The sequence below is a fragment of the Spea bombifrons genome, chromosome 1 (assembly GCF_027358695.1).
Source record: "Spea bombifrons isolate aSpeBom1 chromosome 1, aSpeBom1.2.pri, whole genome shotgun sequence".
NCBI lineage: Eukaryota > Metazoa > Chordata > Amphibia > Anura > Pelobatidae > Spea > Spea bombifrons.
In genome coordinates, this window is record NC_071087.1 from 11,190,761 (window position 1) to 11,208,472 (window position 17,712).

Here is a 17,712-nt window from a genome sequence, read left to right on the forward strand (position 1 = left end):
CTAACATCAGCAGATTTTTTGTGCATCTCCGACAGATACACAACCGGTTTTATTTCATTTGGGTTTTCTGTGTCCGGTAGAAAGATATTCTTCCTAGTCCTTTTTATTCCTGCACCCCCTGAAATTAATTAGGTCAGCACCAATGGTGTAAACATGAGGGTAAACATGGATACGTTCCAAAAGAGAAACCTGGGGATGAATGCTGTCTCTGGAAACAAAGAGTCTATAACTGAATGGAAACAGTAACTAATCCCACTGATAGGGTAAAAAAGGCAGGCTCACAAGAGGTTACTTTCCTGCTGACCCTGCAATTGTCCATCAGAGTGACCTGTTCAGTGACCACAACACATTAACCCCTTCACAATTCTTTTTAGAACACTGCTCTTGCGGTTAGGGATTTAAGGGCAGCTTTGGGCTGAGTACACCCATTCTTATCTAGAGGATAGAATGTAAACATGTTTGCATTAAAACGTTAAAAAAAAAGGTAAACGCATGACATTTTCCATAAACATATTCAGAGATACCTTAATCGTGTGACCCTTAGCTGCATATAATTTCTTTATGGAATAAAGTAGACCAAAGTAAGTCCACGGAAGAGGTAAAACTCTAGATCTTTATCTAATCAGCCAGCAAATTAACAAAATGCAATAAATAACTTAAAGAGGATAAATTATTAAAGCGTTAAAGCAAGATTTTCTGATTACCCTCAATAAGTGGTTTATTCCTAGGGCAGTAGGCCTGGGGGGTGGCAGCCCCTCTGCCATGAAACCAGGGGCAGATTGCCGTATTGGGTGTGCTGCTGATCAGTGGCTTGGTTAGAAGGGCAATCACTGATCACCCCAATCTTGGATGACGGTACAGAGCCGGAGAAGCCTCCATAGCTCTATACCCGGCTCCGTCTGTCCTTAAGAGACGGAACAATTGAGTTAAGTAAGAAAATGCTTTCATAAAACAAATACTACATCTGTTATAAAACATACATTGGGGATCCACTGTACAAAAGCAAAAATGATGACAAGCGAAATTTCACGTTTTTAGACAATGTGAGAAAAGTAAACCAAACAGGTTTCCTGTTTATTCGACTGAAAAAGAAAATCCCTCCCTTATTTGTTAAAAAGAAACACGAGACGTTATAAACGTATATAAAACAATAACAAAAAAAAAGCCAAATCTGGTGACATTGGAGAAAAGCAAGGGGACTTTCACTTCAGTAAATCCTGTTTTGTTATTGGAGAGGGGATGTTAGTGAAAGGGAGAATTAGTGGGAGATTCGGTGGAAATGCAACCTCTGTTTGAATGGCTTGTGTAAGCGTCTGATCTGGAATAAGTAAAAGGAGATAGTAATCTTTAAAATAACCAGGTATGGAGAGTTGCGAAGACCACCCTTAAATCGCCAGCATTCTGGAGGAGATTTCTCCAGACCTCAAGAAAATGTAAACATTTGGGTTCCTGTACAGACAGTATATGAACATTGGCTCTACAAGAGACTCGCTAAATAAAAATAATTTTAAAATGAATTATTACCTAAAATTAAAATTTACCTACATCCAGAACCCCAATTCCAGCAAAACTGTCTAAACTTTGCTGGTTGGGAAAATTCTTTTAAAACCACTTAAAAGACAAGCAGAATATGCATTTTTTGCATGAAATTTTCTAATTTTGGTATAATTTACTAATAAGGGGCTCGTTTTTAACTTGATTCTGCTCGAAATTACAAATCCCTTTCCAGAAATATTTTTTTACAGGAGACACTTTTTGTCATGTGACACAAAATAAGGCACTGATAGGTCTCTTCCATAGAAACTGAAAAAACGCTTCTTAAAATTCCCAGTTTTAACTAAAATAAACCCACAATGGGGGGAAAATATATAAAATGAGAGATATGCTAAGTGTGTTTAACATACTAAAGAGTGCAAATAATGATTGTCTAATGGAACAACATCTTTGATTTCATTGTTCTGAAGAAATCTTAATCTGTGGCTTTAGAATCAGCCGACACAGAAATCCTTCAAACTATGAAAAAATATTCGACAACCCATTAAGGGAAATCTGGTCAACCGAGTGAATCACAGAGGATTTATTCATCTGGTAACACATAAGACTAATGTCACGGGGTTATCAAACAGTATCTAATTAAAATTTTAAAAACATTCTAGAGTTTAAAATGCTGCCAAAATAGAATTTATTTATTTATTTACTGGACGTCACCACATGAGGAATTATCTGTTTGGTAATACAAAATGGTACATTTCAAGAAAGAAAAACTAATAATAAAAAAAACCCATTATTAAATGTACCCCCCCCTCCTCCCCTAAGAAAATAGTAGAATTTATGGCAAAAGTAGCATAAGGGTAAATCCAACCATTTTTTTTTTAAAAAAAAAAGGAGTAATTGGGAGTGAAAGGCCCTATGAATTTTTGACATGGAGACCCATATATTCAAGTAACTTCATATGCACTTTAATGGGTTTGCAAAGAAATATGGAACCCTTAAAAAATTTGCACCCCCCCGCAGGGTTTCATTGGTTAACCCTGTGAGTACCAGAAGATTAAGCATTGCAAATTAAAGTATTGCTGACCTCTCTGGCTTCCAAAGGGACATATATTGTCCGTGTTTAAACGCGTTTAAATATTTTATACTTATATATATAATAGATTTTTATACTTAGGTTATAACAAAGTCAAGTCGCTGGTTCCTTAATGATGTCTTTTAAGTAACTCTGTAGACATGACAGGTTCCACCATAAATGAGCTTGTCCAAATTATCCCACTATATATAAGGGCCATAAAAATGCGGTGACATGTAGGATGAGGAAGTTACACTCAGAGGCTGCGTTTTATAGTCATTAGGTTAATTATCTTGATGTTTTTACCACCTTTTAGCCACTTACTGGCCTCTAAGCCAAACACCACCATGATCAGTATATATAGTAGAAAAGCAATTATCAGATTGTAAAAGCATTTGACCTCCCCATTTCCCCACAAAGGTAAATAGGAGGTTAATGGCCTCGTTATGACCTCACCCAAGCCCCCCCATTGCTGGGTTGTACATTTGTAAATAGGTATGATCAAAACAGGGTGTGCGGTTTACAACCTTTCAGTAAACAGATTATACTGGCTGGGCTCCAGGATTTCTTGGATGTTTTTTTTTTCCAACCAATTTGCATTACATTACATTATTTTATTTCTAGAGCGCCAGCAGATTCCGTAGCGCTGTTTGCAATGCCTGTCGCTCTGTAGGCTACGCTTTCTGCCGTCTCTGAAAATCCCAGGGTACTCCAACTGATATTACGTGTTAAAAAAGACAAAAAGGAAAGTCATCCCAAATAAAATCTGAATAAGATTTGGTGAACAACACCCTCTTTTACCAGCAGTTCTAGAGTCACGGAGTCACGTCCAAAGTGTCCCTAGGGGAAGAATCGTCAACACCCTTTTTCCACTATAATTTCTCATTAAAACGATGTGTCAGCAAAAACAATAAGAGTTCAAAGGCAGGTTTGCGTTGCTGTTGACACTGGTACATCAATTTAATATTATATATATATAAGCTATAATTTAGTTTTACAGTGTAGTATTTCCCATCATGCACCTGATTGGCTGCCCACTTTATATAACATATATAAATGCAATATTAAAAAAAAATAAAATAAACAAATAAAAAAAAATAAATGCAATATTAACATAAGTTTATATATTATAAATATAACTATAAATATACTACAATATATATATATATATATATATTCTATATTTATTTTAAATATTTTTTTTAAAATATTCTATATTTATTGTATATAATTTTGAATTATATATATATATTTATATATATATATATATATACACACACACAGTATATATATATATATATCCCTGCTGGTCGAAAAAAAACATTTAACAAAATGAAAGCGCTAGGCATTTTTGGACTTTCCATTTCAAATTTAGCCGCTTTAGATCATGGTTTAGGATCCCACTTTATCAAAAGACAAAAAATTTTACTGTGTACATTTTTTCTTGTCACTTCATTCATAGCAGTCTAACTATAGACTCTGTATTTACGGAATATTTGCAAAAAGTATAAAGAATTTTGTACAAAGTGTGATATGTTTATAGGACGCCGATGAAGATGTCAGATGGGAGGTCATGCGGAGGTATGCCTTTGTCACGCGTAAGAAAATATGTCTTCACTACACCGGAGAGGAAAACGAAAACCTCGAAAGTGTATTGGCCTGATCCTATAGCGTTTCCTTTCACAGAAACCCTAATGAGGCAAAATAAGTAGATTATGAAGTTCTTTTGTTTGGCTGAGCAGCCAAAGGTGTGCCCAGACCTGCTGAATGGGCCCTCTGTCACTAATACATCCATTTGTTGAAGAGAATAATTGCAAGGGACAGGCAAGTGTTCACTGGAGCGGTAGGGGGGATGAGTGCCTCGGCTGCCTAAATTAGACCCATCGGTAAAAGGATTCTGCCTATTGTATAAGGAGTTATAAAGCTGTCACAGCTCAGGGTTTTTGAATTCTGTCCCATGTCCATCCTACTACTTTCACTCACGCTCGCTCCAGAACTTGTTTTCTCATGAGAATTCCCCAACACTTACCCTTTATAAAGCCATCCGTCTGTATCGAAAATAATATTACTTCACAAGGGATGTCTCACCCTGCTAAAATCCTTACTTCACTTCTAAATTAAGAGCGCCAGATGCACTGGTTTGCTTGGTGAAGGAAGTACTTCGTTTTGTTAAAAGTTCTGGCCTGGAGAAGACAGTATTTAAACTATCCTTCCCACAAGGTTAAGCACAGAACAACCAATAAGAACATAGAATAGGAACAATTATTAATTTTATTTCTTTATTTTTCTTTGTTCTAAACAAGGGGCTGTGGGGTCTAGTTGCTGGCTTTGTAGTGACCCTACGTGACGCTTGTGCAATGCCTCAACTCAATAGGGCCTACACCTAATTATATATGGTTCTCAAATAATGCCTAGAGAACATTATGTATTTTGCCAGCACTATAACACTAAAGTAATATAAAGGAGGTTAGGAGTTTTTTTCCGTGTACTGGCAAGCAGGGGCCTGCATAGCTTATTTTTTTCAGTTTGAATACAAATCTTCCATGAAGATTCATAGTCAATTTGCTTTAAGTATGTCAATTCAGAAGGTTTGAATTAGCTGACTGCTCTAGTGATGCTCAGCAATGTTAAGGCAGTGTTGCATGAGCATGTAGCCTCAGCCCCACACACCATGAGGCAGCCACAGAAACCAAGAAGATGATGCTGGGGCAGCAGGTGCTTATAGTGAGGAGGTGGTGGTAAGGTGATAGTGGTGGTGGTGGTGAGGAGGAGGTAGTGGTGGGGTGGTGGTGAGGATGAGCTAGTGGTGAGGTGGTGGCGAGGAGGAGGTAGTGGTGAGGTGGTGGAGGTAAGTAGGAGGTACTGCTGAAGTGGTGGTGATGGTGAAGAGGAGGTAGTGGTGAGGTGGTGATGGTGAGGAGAAGGTAGTCATGATGTGGTGGTGGTGGTGAGGAGGTGGTAGTGGTGAGGCAGCAGTGGAGGTAGTGGTGAGAGGGTGGTAAGGAGGATGGGGGTTGTAAGGAGGAGGTGGTGGGTGAGAAGGAGCATCTGAGGTGTTCTGGAAGTGAAGTATATTTGTTATGGGTGAATGTATGTTGGGAGGAAGTGACGAGCCAGGAAGTGCTTATATCTCATTAATATAATGTTTTCATGGAATTAGTTTGTGTTTAAATATCCAATTTATTGATTCAATTTGGGTTTAAGTTGATGAAAACTTTTTTAACTTGATTTAACATTCAATTTGGTCCGGAATTTGATATTCGCAGGGCCCTACTGCCAGATTCAGCACTGACTACTAAAGAGGCCCGGATCGCCAGCTTTACTCGGACTGAAACTACCTTATTCTGTTGAACTTTGCATGAACTGAGATTATTATTTTTAAGTTTTTTTATATAGCTCCAGCAGATTCCGTAGAGCCAAGTTCCAGATTCCTACTGCACACCTTTCTTCTTTGGTGAATACATGGGGATTTATCAGTTTACAGAATAGCCCCATAACAGGTATAATCACAACGTCTCCAGCTCTAGAATCATTGCGGCAAATGCTTGTTTTCTGCAAAATAATTTTTTTATGTATTCATAGGTTGTGTTGGTCCTGGGAGTTTATTTATAGCTCCTAATGGAACGAGGAAGGAATTTATTTTCTCCTAACGAGACATAATTAGTAAATATTTCACTGGAAACTTCTCTTTCCTTCCGCTGGATCAATATTAAAATAATTGAAAATTCTGATGAAATGTTTCTTTCAGCTTTATTCATGAAGTCACTAATTCAATAAGGATGAGTTAAGTTAATCATTAAGTTATATTTTTTTTATAACATCTTTCTTTCTCCACATTATTAACATGGAAATGATACAGGTCACTGCCCTGTCCTTACACAGGTACTTTCTTTATAAAAGAATTCAAAAATGGGTTGTCAGGACAAATCCACATAACGTGTGTGTAAGCAGCTGGAAAGATGGCTGTAGGCAAAGTAAGGGGTTAAGTCGGGGGAAGGGAGTAAGAGATTGAGTAAGAGAGTGACAGGGTAAGCGTATAAGTGCATGAGTATATATGTACTGTATGTTAGCATGAGTATGTACATGTTAGCATGTGTGTTGGCAAGAATGTGAATGTGTAAGTGTGTGTTAGAGGGAGTGTGTGAGTGTCTAAGTTTGTGTAAGCGTGTGTGCCAGGGCATGTGAAGCACATTTGGCTACATGTAGGATTTTAACACCCTAAGTGTTAAATCAGAGACTAGAATGAGCTAAGTAACAGAATCTTATCCGATTAATTACCCCCCCCCCCGCTCTGTGATAAAATATTGATTTACACCCACAGTGAAAAAGGTTTTTACACTCTTCAAGGAAGGCGATGAAGAGAACGGCCGAAAGTTTAAAGCCTATACAAGAGCTTCGCCTAAATGAAGATATCTTTATATTCTGCAATTGGAGTCATTACATGTCATACTTTCTCTTCCGAGACGCTGTGTGATAATAATCGCTCCTTTTATATGATCTTTGCATATTAGCAATAGCCCGCAGTGTGTTTGAGGTGATGACAAAGAAGTGGAGAGTGAGTTTGGTTCAATGGCGTATTGTTGAATGAATGCAAATTTCTTTAGCTATTGGAGCAAACAAGGATTAGGAGGAGAGATGTTTTTGAAGAGGTAGAGGCCATCTGTCTGGGCCTGAGAAAGAAGTCTCCTCGCTCCCAATGTATGTTAATTAGCGCTCGGCGTGGCCTAGCTGTCCCCTCTATAGAGAAAACTCACATTCCCGATCTATATTTGCCACCTCCTATTTGTTAACTCATTATTCAACGAGTATTCGTTTACTAAGATGATTTAAGATTTGGAAGGACAACTCTCCCAGGCCCTCAGAGATAAACTCGCATACTGGTGCACTCTAACCAGACTGCTATCCGTATTAGAAACACTCTAATGGTGTTATTAAAATAGCCACATATAATCTGATATAATTCACTAGCCGTGTTCCAATCTATTTTAAGGGAAACCGCCAAAATCCGTGCTTTTAACACAATTTACAGCTGGCATTTTGCACGTTTCGGAGATATCTGGTTTAAAAGTAAGGGGTTAATTCACTTTATGGAAGTTAAGATAGGCAGCAGTCTGTGGCAGAGCCAGCATTATCCAATCAACTTCCTCTCCTGAACTTCTATTCCTTTTTTTCTAACCCCACCCCATAAAAGCTGCCTGGACCAATCAGCTTCCACCAAAGTTACCAACTTAATACAACAACAAAAAAAAAACATAATAACTTAATAAAACTGATTTAATAAATTGGTGAAACATTATTTTCTCACAAAGTATAAATACTATTCAATGCGACCCCGGATGGCTCTATTATAACAGAGGTTTGTTCCACGAACCTGCTAGAAATAAAAGGAATCTGCGTATTCATCCGGCCATCCATGACGATTTAATACAAAAAAAAACAAAACACAATTTGTACTTTTTCCTATGGTGAGTGGAAAAGGGTGAAATATGATTAATTATTCTTTACAAAAAAAAAAAAAAAAAGAAAAAAAAAACAATTTGCTTCAGTTATGACCTCACCTACCAAACATAGATATTTTTTTCCTGGCCTACTGTTTCTGGAACATTTTCATATACTGATCAAGGCATGTCAAGTCTTGCTGATTATTTTCCGGGAGTGTGAATGAGCTGGAATCAGAATTGCTGATTTTTATCTTAAATTGTCTCGTCGCGTTTAATGGATTTTTAGTGCTACAAATGAGTACTTTGCAGCGAGCCAGCAAATCACTCCTGACTTACGCTCGAAGAAGTGTATATATGTCACAACAATCATTTTCGGTCTTAATCGAGTATCGGTATCTGGCCGTATCACTCAACGTAACCTAATATTTTAAGTGATGAAGTTACGGGGAAAAAACGCTACTACAAAAACGGGACATTTAACAAAGAAAGATACAATTTGACGTACGGTAAGAAAAATTCAGCCCACCAGGTCTGCATACTTTCAATAATAATTTAATAAAATGCCATAATTATACTATTAAAAAATTATTGTTTATGTGTTTTCAACAATTTAATCTTTTCTCTATTAAAGAGCTAAAAGGGGAACCTATGGAAAAAGAAATCGTTCTCTTCGTGCATTACAGAGATATATCTAGAATGTAGTTTAACATTGAAGAAAAGTCGCATTTTTTTAATTCCCCCCCCCCCACAAATCCTCCTATATCGATAGACCTGGAGGCTGCCATTTTGGGGACTTGCCGTGCACAAACACCACACTGAGATGACTCTTTATGGTAATGCTAATGAAATCAGGCCCTCCATTCCTCCATAGACTTTCATAAGTTAGACTGTCCTTATGGATGATTAAGACCGAGGCATTCTATTCTTTACTGCAAAGTAGTATGATAACCAGTTGGGGTGTCACATCTCTCAAGTGTCCTCTTTTGAGTGGGACGGTCCTTTTTTTGGGGCACTCTCCCTCTGTCCCGCTGAGTTGTCCCCCTTGTGTGGGCAGTGGGGATCTTAGGAAACTTAGGGGGGATCAGAGGATCTCCCTTGACCAGATCACTGAACCGTAAAATCAATTGATGTATGTGCTTTTGCAGCACAGGCCTCAATCATAGCTCCCACGTGGCAATCTCGCAATGTTTTGAAGCAGGACGCCACGCCATACGCCACTAACTCAATCCAGCTCAGAATGTTTACTAGGTAACAGCGTAAAAAAGGGTTCTACAGCCCAAAATGCACAGCAATGTGCATCAAAACAGCGGGAAATGGGTCTCAAAATGTCACTGTGTAACCAAAATACTTTAACCACTTAATGACAAAGCCCGTACATGTATGGGCTCAAAAGGCATTGTTTTCAAGGGACCGCCCATTGTCCTTAACGGGTTAATGTGGTTTTAAATTAAAACCTCAATTCCGAAATAAGTATTGTCACCTAAAACCCCCCCGACCCCCTTAAATAAGTGTCCTACTCTTAACCCTTTCCCAGTACCAGAGTATTAAGAAATACATTAAGTGGGTTAAAAAAAAAAATCTAGACTGGACCTCACATTGACCTCTGGCCTGCTTTTTTTCTGAAGCTCCAATGTATAATGGGATTTTACTGCACATTCACAATGGCTGTTATTCCTCTATTAATCCTCATGTTGACGTAGCAGTCCTGGCTTATTCCAGCACAGAAGGACCTCAGTGTTGCTTTTTTTCCCCTGTCTCATCAGTGTGCTGGTTGATATATGAAGGGAAAGTGAAATCAAGTGAAATTGCTCTACCTTATCCAGCGTCTGTGAAATCTACTTGGAGAAAGAATGAAAAAAAAAAGAATACGTCAATTGAACAGTCAGTGATGAATGGATCTTTGATCCGTAATAGGGCTTCTAGAACCAGGCTAAGTAGTATCTGTAGTTGGTATGGTGTGTGTGTGTGTTCGGTGTTATTCATGGATATAAGAGGATATAAGCTATAGATTCTGATGATGCTTTCATTCCTTTCTTTTTATTAATATAAGCACTGTACCATTTTGTTCGATTTGGGATTAATTGGTTAATTAAAAGGCTGCATTTTGCTTTATAATTCCAATTAAGAATGCCAGCCTGCCATAGCGATAGCCTGGGAAAGAAGATTTGTGTATGATAGCAGGTAAATCAAAAGATATATATATACACACACACACACATATATATATATATATATATATATATATAAATATATATATATATATGCAATATCCTGGTTTCACATGAGTAGAACGTGTCTTAACTCTGTCCCCACCTCTTCTCAAACGACTATAATTAAAAGTTGCCTTGATTTAGTTGATGCAAGTTTTATGCCGAATAAATTAATTGTTTAACAAGTTGCAGCTGGATTTATAACTCTCAGGGATACGCAGCCTCTAGCATTCTGTCTATCTTGAACTATGACTCCCATGACTGTAGCGCATTAAGTTCAGATATATATCTAAGACGCAAAGGGGGGGAGGAGATTTTTTTTTTTTCCTGTACATTTGTTATAATGTTTCTAATTTTCCAAATGATCAGCTACTAAAAGAAAAACAGCCCTGATGTGTAATAAATAATAATAAATAATGTTATATAATAATATTTATAATAATAAATAATACATGTATGGATCAAATGCATGTAATAATACATAATAAATAATATATGTATGGATCCAAATAATCAGCTACCAAAAAAAAGCCCCGATGTGTAATAAATAATAATAACTTATATTATATAATAATATTTATAATAATAAAAAAATACATGTATGGATCATTATAGGTCTTTCAATTTATAAATACCCCAAATCAATTTAGTTCAAAGGAAAACCGGATAAATGTACGTTTATTCCAGATATACTAGGCTAGGGCTAATTCTAACATGAAATGGTAAAAAAAGGAGCAATCTTTGTATTGATCGGATAGGTCTAAAAATATAAACTTGGTAAATGCTGCAACAAGATGTATGGATGCATCCTTCCCGGATCTCTGTGTAATATATCATCACGGAATATTATCAACACGCGGGTTAGTAAGGTACCCGCAGCATACCTATGTAATATTTGGCCAAGGATGAATAATAAATGATCACACTGTGGTATAGGTCTGGGATAAGCCACTGGTTCAGGTTTGGAAAAGAATCACACATGAATAGCAGAAGACGCCATCACACACCGCTCCAGTTCTGGAAGACGCCATCATGAGTTCTAGGATGAGTGATATTACAATGGATCTGGTCTGGGATATGATAAGGCGATCCAGCCTGGACTAGGCCATCGTGTAGCGGTACAGGCAGGGGTAGATCTGAGTTATTTGGAGGCACAATGTGGCAAGATTAAGGGGACCCATCTGTAGTGTCAAAAATATTAGTAAATCAGGGAAGCCATAGAGGGATCTAACTTTATGAACAGCCGTAAATCACCTCAACACCTTAATGAGGGGGCATTAGGTTAACGAATTGTAGAAATCTCCATAATATTTTTATTCTTCTCTTATATATATATTTTTTATATTTTTTTATTTTATATGCTGGAGATGGATCATAGAGGTTGCCAAGCTAGCCACGATGAGGCATGAGAAGACCTGGCCCAAGTTAAAACCCCTGATCCAGCTCGCCAAACCAGTATGTCACACAAGATAAAAAGGAAGAAAGGAAGGAAGGAACGAAAGATGGAAGGAAGGAAGGAAGGAAGGAAGGAAGGAAGGAAGGAAGGAAGGAAAGATGGAAGGATGGAAGGAAGGAAGGAAGAGACAGAAAGGAAAGGGAAAAGGAAAAAAAAGGAAATATTTTTCCCTAGATATTATTATTTGAACTAGATTCACTAAAGTATTACTTAAATGCTTTTATAAATGAGTGACGGAATAATTAAGCCGTAATCTTTCAATGTTTATTGAAATGAAATAAACATGAAACGCATTTATGTCAGAAGCAAAGAAAGCATCACAATGAAACCTTTTCACGACGATCACTGAATATGGTCTTTAAGATCACTCTCAGAATATAGGTAATTTACACGAATGGATGACTGAAATCTCAGGGGTTTTTGCGATGACATGTATTGCAAGCTTTATATAAATGTTGTTTGTGTAAATCATAAAACAATCATTTCTTTGGAGTCAAACAAATTCCTTTGCTCTCCCTACATAACATGCAATGACACTTAAAGCGATGATAAATAATGTTATTTCAGTTTTAATCGCCCTGTAAACGATAAATCATTACCCAAAATGAATCGCTTAAATTGCAAATCTAGTTTCTGATGAAGATTCAGCACCAGGTGTCCTGCCTACTACCTTGGGTATGTACAAAAGGAGCAGTATTCCAGCAGAGGTGGTAACGGATATAATAGTGTGGGAATTGAAACATGCATGGTAGGCATATGACTATCCTGAATATAAGAGAAAAGCAAAGACTAATTAATCTTTGAGGTTTTTTACAGCAGGAAAAAATGGGCAGACCTGAACGAATGGCCCTAGCTGCTGTCAAATTCTATACATGTTTCTAATTTTTCTTCCTGTCGTAACACCTCAGCCCGGACTCGGCCCGCGTCCTTGTCTCATGTTCAGAATAGCCTTATCTCTATCTCAAACTTTTACTAATTTAGTGCAGCCCGTGGTTTAACACGAGTAGTATAGTAAATAATGTAGAATATACAAAGGAACATTGTATTTCTTTATTACATTATTATTGTTTTATAGGAAACGATATTCCAGTGATGTATCTCTTCCACGGTAATGTCGCCTTAAACCAGACCCTATGTACTTGCTTAATCTGATTATATGTCTCCTGGTGGATACATGACCCCAGGGTTGTAACTTCAGTGAAGAAAGGGGGCTAGGCTCCTAAAGATAAGGGGCATTATTCAGGCTCCCAGGAGCAATGGCGAATGGAACATCAGCATGGAACTCGGCCTCCAACCTTGTTCCAGGCTCCAAGATCCTACGCTACGGCTCCGCACCACACTGTTGGTGAAGTAAGTAGTGCCTTCCTTCATTGTATCTAAGCCTACGACTCTCTGGGCTGAAACACGACAGGGCATACTGTATATATGGAAATTGAATACAGATATATGCATGTCCCAAAAAACTGCCTAGCGGTTTAACGTAGACAGGCCACAGGGCACAGGAATCATAAGAGTTTGATGCACAATGGAATTATTGAAAGATATGGGGAAATCCACTTGCTGTATAAAATCCATATCGGTGCCATAACTGAATATCTTACGGTGAAACTGAAAGACCCGGGTGAGAAATATTGTGATTGAACGGGTGAAGACCTTCCAGAGTAACATGTATTTGCTTTCCGCGTCTCTCATTTCTGTGCGAGTGGAGAGCTCAAAGCACCGAGGAAGCATCTTTGAGGCCATTATGAGAGCGGTATCAAAGTAATTGGCAGAAGACTCTCATCTTTCATAATTTAAGAAGTTGCCATGGAAGTGGACCTCTCCGAGGGACAGTAACGCGGAATTTCATGTTTCATCAGAGCGTAGGTTTCAACAAAGCTAGCTTATATATATATAACGGTGATATTAATAGCATAAATCAGTTCTATACGTCAGTGGATCTCCAGATTTTTATGTTGGTGGCAAATTTTAGGAACATGTTAGATCCCCAACCACCTTCACGCTCTGGGCCATTTGGTGTCAGCAGAAACTAAACATATACAATAAAAACAATGATACGGAACAGAGAACTTATTGTTATGAAATGGTCTCCGCCATGCCTGTTCCTGTTTGTGCAGTGATTTTCTCTTCAAAATATTTTCCATTCACTGTCTGCTAAAACAAAATACACTCTACAACTTCCAGCGTGTGCCTTTAAGTGCCAACGCAGCAGCGAACGTTTCCACCTCTTTCAGGTTTTCTTTCATTTACACACTTCTAGACAAATCCGCAAGCAGGAAAAAAAAACTGATTTAATGAAGAATTGGTTAAAAAAAAATAACTTGTTGAAAAAATTTCAACAACCGTATGCATAAAGGTACGCAATTGAGTAGACTTTTTTTTTCAGCCCAAGACGCCTTAGATAATGTCCAAACAAAAGCTTTATTTTTAATGAAAATAGTAATACATGTTTTGGGGCGCATAACCTATGCCAGATGTGTTCCTGTTGGATCAGATTCGGGATATGCTCTCCTCCATGAAGAGAGCGCCAAGGGATGTAGCTCAGGTATGGTGGAGAAGTCCAACATGGCCACCAAGAAGGCGGAACCAGAGATAGGACAAAAACTAATGGGGAGAAGTGGTAGATATAAAAATGGAACAATTGAACTAGAATTAAAAATGGAGAAGAAAGGGAACAAATATAGTGCGCAAAAGAGTGAAGGTATGTGTAGGGATGTAAGTCAACTTTTGAATCTCGATAAGAGGCTCCATCAACGAAACCTCAGCCCCAGCGTCCCTAAATTATATATCCTTTATACTCGATCAAGGACCGTTATAACAATACTGCAAAAATCTACTGTGACAAAAAGCTGAATACTGTTTCTGGTTTCCCAGCACACAACAATTGTTCAGGAATTCTATGACGAAATTAGGTGAAGAAACCAGAAAAGCTAAATGAGTGATGAAAGAACCAATCCTGGTTTGGAGAAAAGAGTTCTCATATAAAATCCAAATCAAAAATATCACTTGGGTGCTTTTTTTAAAAAAAAAGTGCAAAGTTTGAAAAGTGGTCTTATCACCATAGTAACCAGTGTGATGGTCCAATGAGCAGGGGCATTCCTTTAATTTCTACGGTGAGAAGACAATTTTCCAACTTTGCACCAGAATCACTTTTTATATGAAAGCTAAGCAGGCCAGATTTGGGGAAATGTTTCATCTTTCTATGATCCCAAACAGTTATTCTGTAAGTAAAACAATAGAACTCAACTTATATTTTTATATGACTAAATACACTTTACGGTATTTAAAGCAAAAGGCCAAATTATTTGGTAATATACTTTAGCCTCAGACCGAAGAAGGATCCAAGGTAGACTACTGGGGACAACCTCCAATGCCCGCGTAGACATCATCCATTAACTTGCTAGTCATGTAAAAGGGTTTCATTGATCGGCTGCGCCGAGTGAAATGTGATGAGGCTTGACTAATGCGTGTCATGCTAACGGGCAGATCTGACGTGTCGAAATGAAGCATATAATTAATAATGGGAATTGGGGAGGTTGAAGAAGGAGAACTGCAAACCCACTTACAAAACTTATTTTAAGATTGGATAAGGATTGAGGTTTTTAAAGATATCTCACTGTTTTTGTGTAAAGTGGTATTTTTTAATCATCTGCTTGATAATTTGCATAAAACTACAGGTTTATGACTTCTGGATTAAATGTCTCCCACGTGGATTCGTAGTTGATCTCTCTGGTCTTTGCTATATTAAATCACTTTTAATTGAACTTTATTGAATGATAAATGTAGGTTGTATTCAGTGGATGGTACGGGTTCCATTTTTTGGTTACATCGATGATTTTCTGTGATGTAGCTCTTGAGCCTATACTGTCAAATTATATAGCTATGACAAATTCATATGCCTGGAAGAATGTCATCGTTTTATTAAAGCCCTGCCCTTTTCATGCCTTCCCGTAAGGCTCTGCTAGCTGTTTTCATGGTGTAAAAGTTAAGAAATGTTTGGAGGACAATCAGATCATAACTAAGTGATGGATGTCCCATCTTCGTAATGTTTTCTGAACCTTCTCATCATCCCCGTAGGGGGTACATGGGGCTCCAATCACAGAGTGTCTAGTGGGAATTTGCATGAGTCCACCGGTGAAAAATAATAAAAATATAACTTTTTAAATAAATAAATAAATAATAATAATAAAAATCCCATGATATCTCTCTCTCTCTTAGAAAAAAAATAAATAAATAAAAAATAAATAATAAAAAAAATATATATATATATAAAGTTTTGTTACATGATTACAGATAAAACTATAGAGACAAGTTCCTAACTGGCAATCCACTAGGGGTAATAGAATATCCAGGACTAGTATGCAGCCATCATAACTTCCCATTGTCATGTTCTGGCATCCACCTGAGATCCTAAACGTCATAAACACCAAAGCGGAAAGGAAGACAAAAAGTCACAACGTATTCCCTCCCATGTAACCCTGAAGAACAACCCCAACTTGGCTCTATTTTTTAGCCAAGGCAATAAGTGTGTGCCGATCAAATGGTTTCCCAGCCGGTAGGTATGATGGATATATATATGTCTGAGATCACGCTAGTCTTTGATATTTTATTACCCCTGGTGGTTAGCGTAGTTAGTGTATTATTTTCAACTTGTCTTCACGTCTGATCTATGATTATGTAATAAGAGTTTTGTTTTCATTATTTTATTCCTTGATGTAAAAGGGCTTAGTGATAATTATGGATTTAGTTCATCAGTCACACACGTGTTTGGTTTTGGTCTTGTGTTGATTCACGTGTGTCACAATTCAGAGCGCTTAGTCGCTAGTAAGACGGTGGAGAAAAGCAAAACAGAGAACGTTCTGGAAGAGATAAAGAAATAAATTATCCTTCTCCACCGCTTCAAGAAATGGGATTCTAACCCCCCCCCCCAGTTTATATAAATTGAATATTAACCAAAAAGCTAGTTACAAAAAAAAAATCTCCCGAGGCTGGTATTCTACTACAATTTTCCAGAATATAGCATTTTGATTTGTTTCAGAGTTTATATGTACGAACCCAACATCCTGGCTGATTTGACAATCTATAATCGCTAATTAAATTGCGAAGGGGTTGTTTGCTTCTTATAGATGCGCAGATACAATTTTTGTTCAGCTGCACCATTTTTTTTCCATCGCGCCATGCTCCATGTCTTCAATCCCAGTAACGCTTTTCATCAAACACAAGCATCCCTTTGATTCCTGTTTGTTTCTCTTGTCTCCTATCAATGTTTTCGTTATGTTGCAGCCCGGAGACTTTGATAAATTACCTCTATGTGAGAAAACAATCCGCAATCCTCCTGTTGTTCGTACTTCAAAAATCTGGAAATGTTGTTTTACTGCTCAACATGGAGGTGGCCGCGTTGTGTGTGTTTTTTTGTATTTGTCTCGCTACGAAGATATCCTGTCCCTTTATCTCAGCATTAAAAACCTCTTGTCGAGGGAGTCAAGTTATTTCCATGAACTGGCAGCTGATTAAAAGCCCTATCGGTTTATGTAAAGCACTTTCCCAGCTGATAAAACATACCCCCAAAGTGTGAATTCTTTCTAATGCGTGGCCTTTTTCCTCCTCTGAGTACAGGAGCCACGGGAAGCAAACATCTCTCGACATCATCCCGTAGACCGAACCTAAATGCATCAAGATGTCTCGTTACTAAAGAAATGCAAGACAATTAAGTCTCATACCTTCAATACATGAAACACAAGAATCCATCCCATTGGATGAGCGGCCAACACACAAACCATTAATCTGCGTCTGTTTGTACAATAAAATTCTTCCTTGGGTAGATATTTCATTTCTTTACGGATCGGATCTGTTACTCATCTGGTAGCCATTATAAACAAGACATACATTCAGACTAAGGCAGCAAAATGTTTTGGATGTTATAATTATGAGCAGATCCAATCTCAGAAACGGTGTTATTTGTGACAAAAATGATACTTGGGAAACTTTTCATACTTTTTTTTTCTTTTGGTATGTTGGAAAGTAAACCAGAAACGTCCT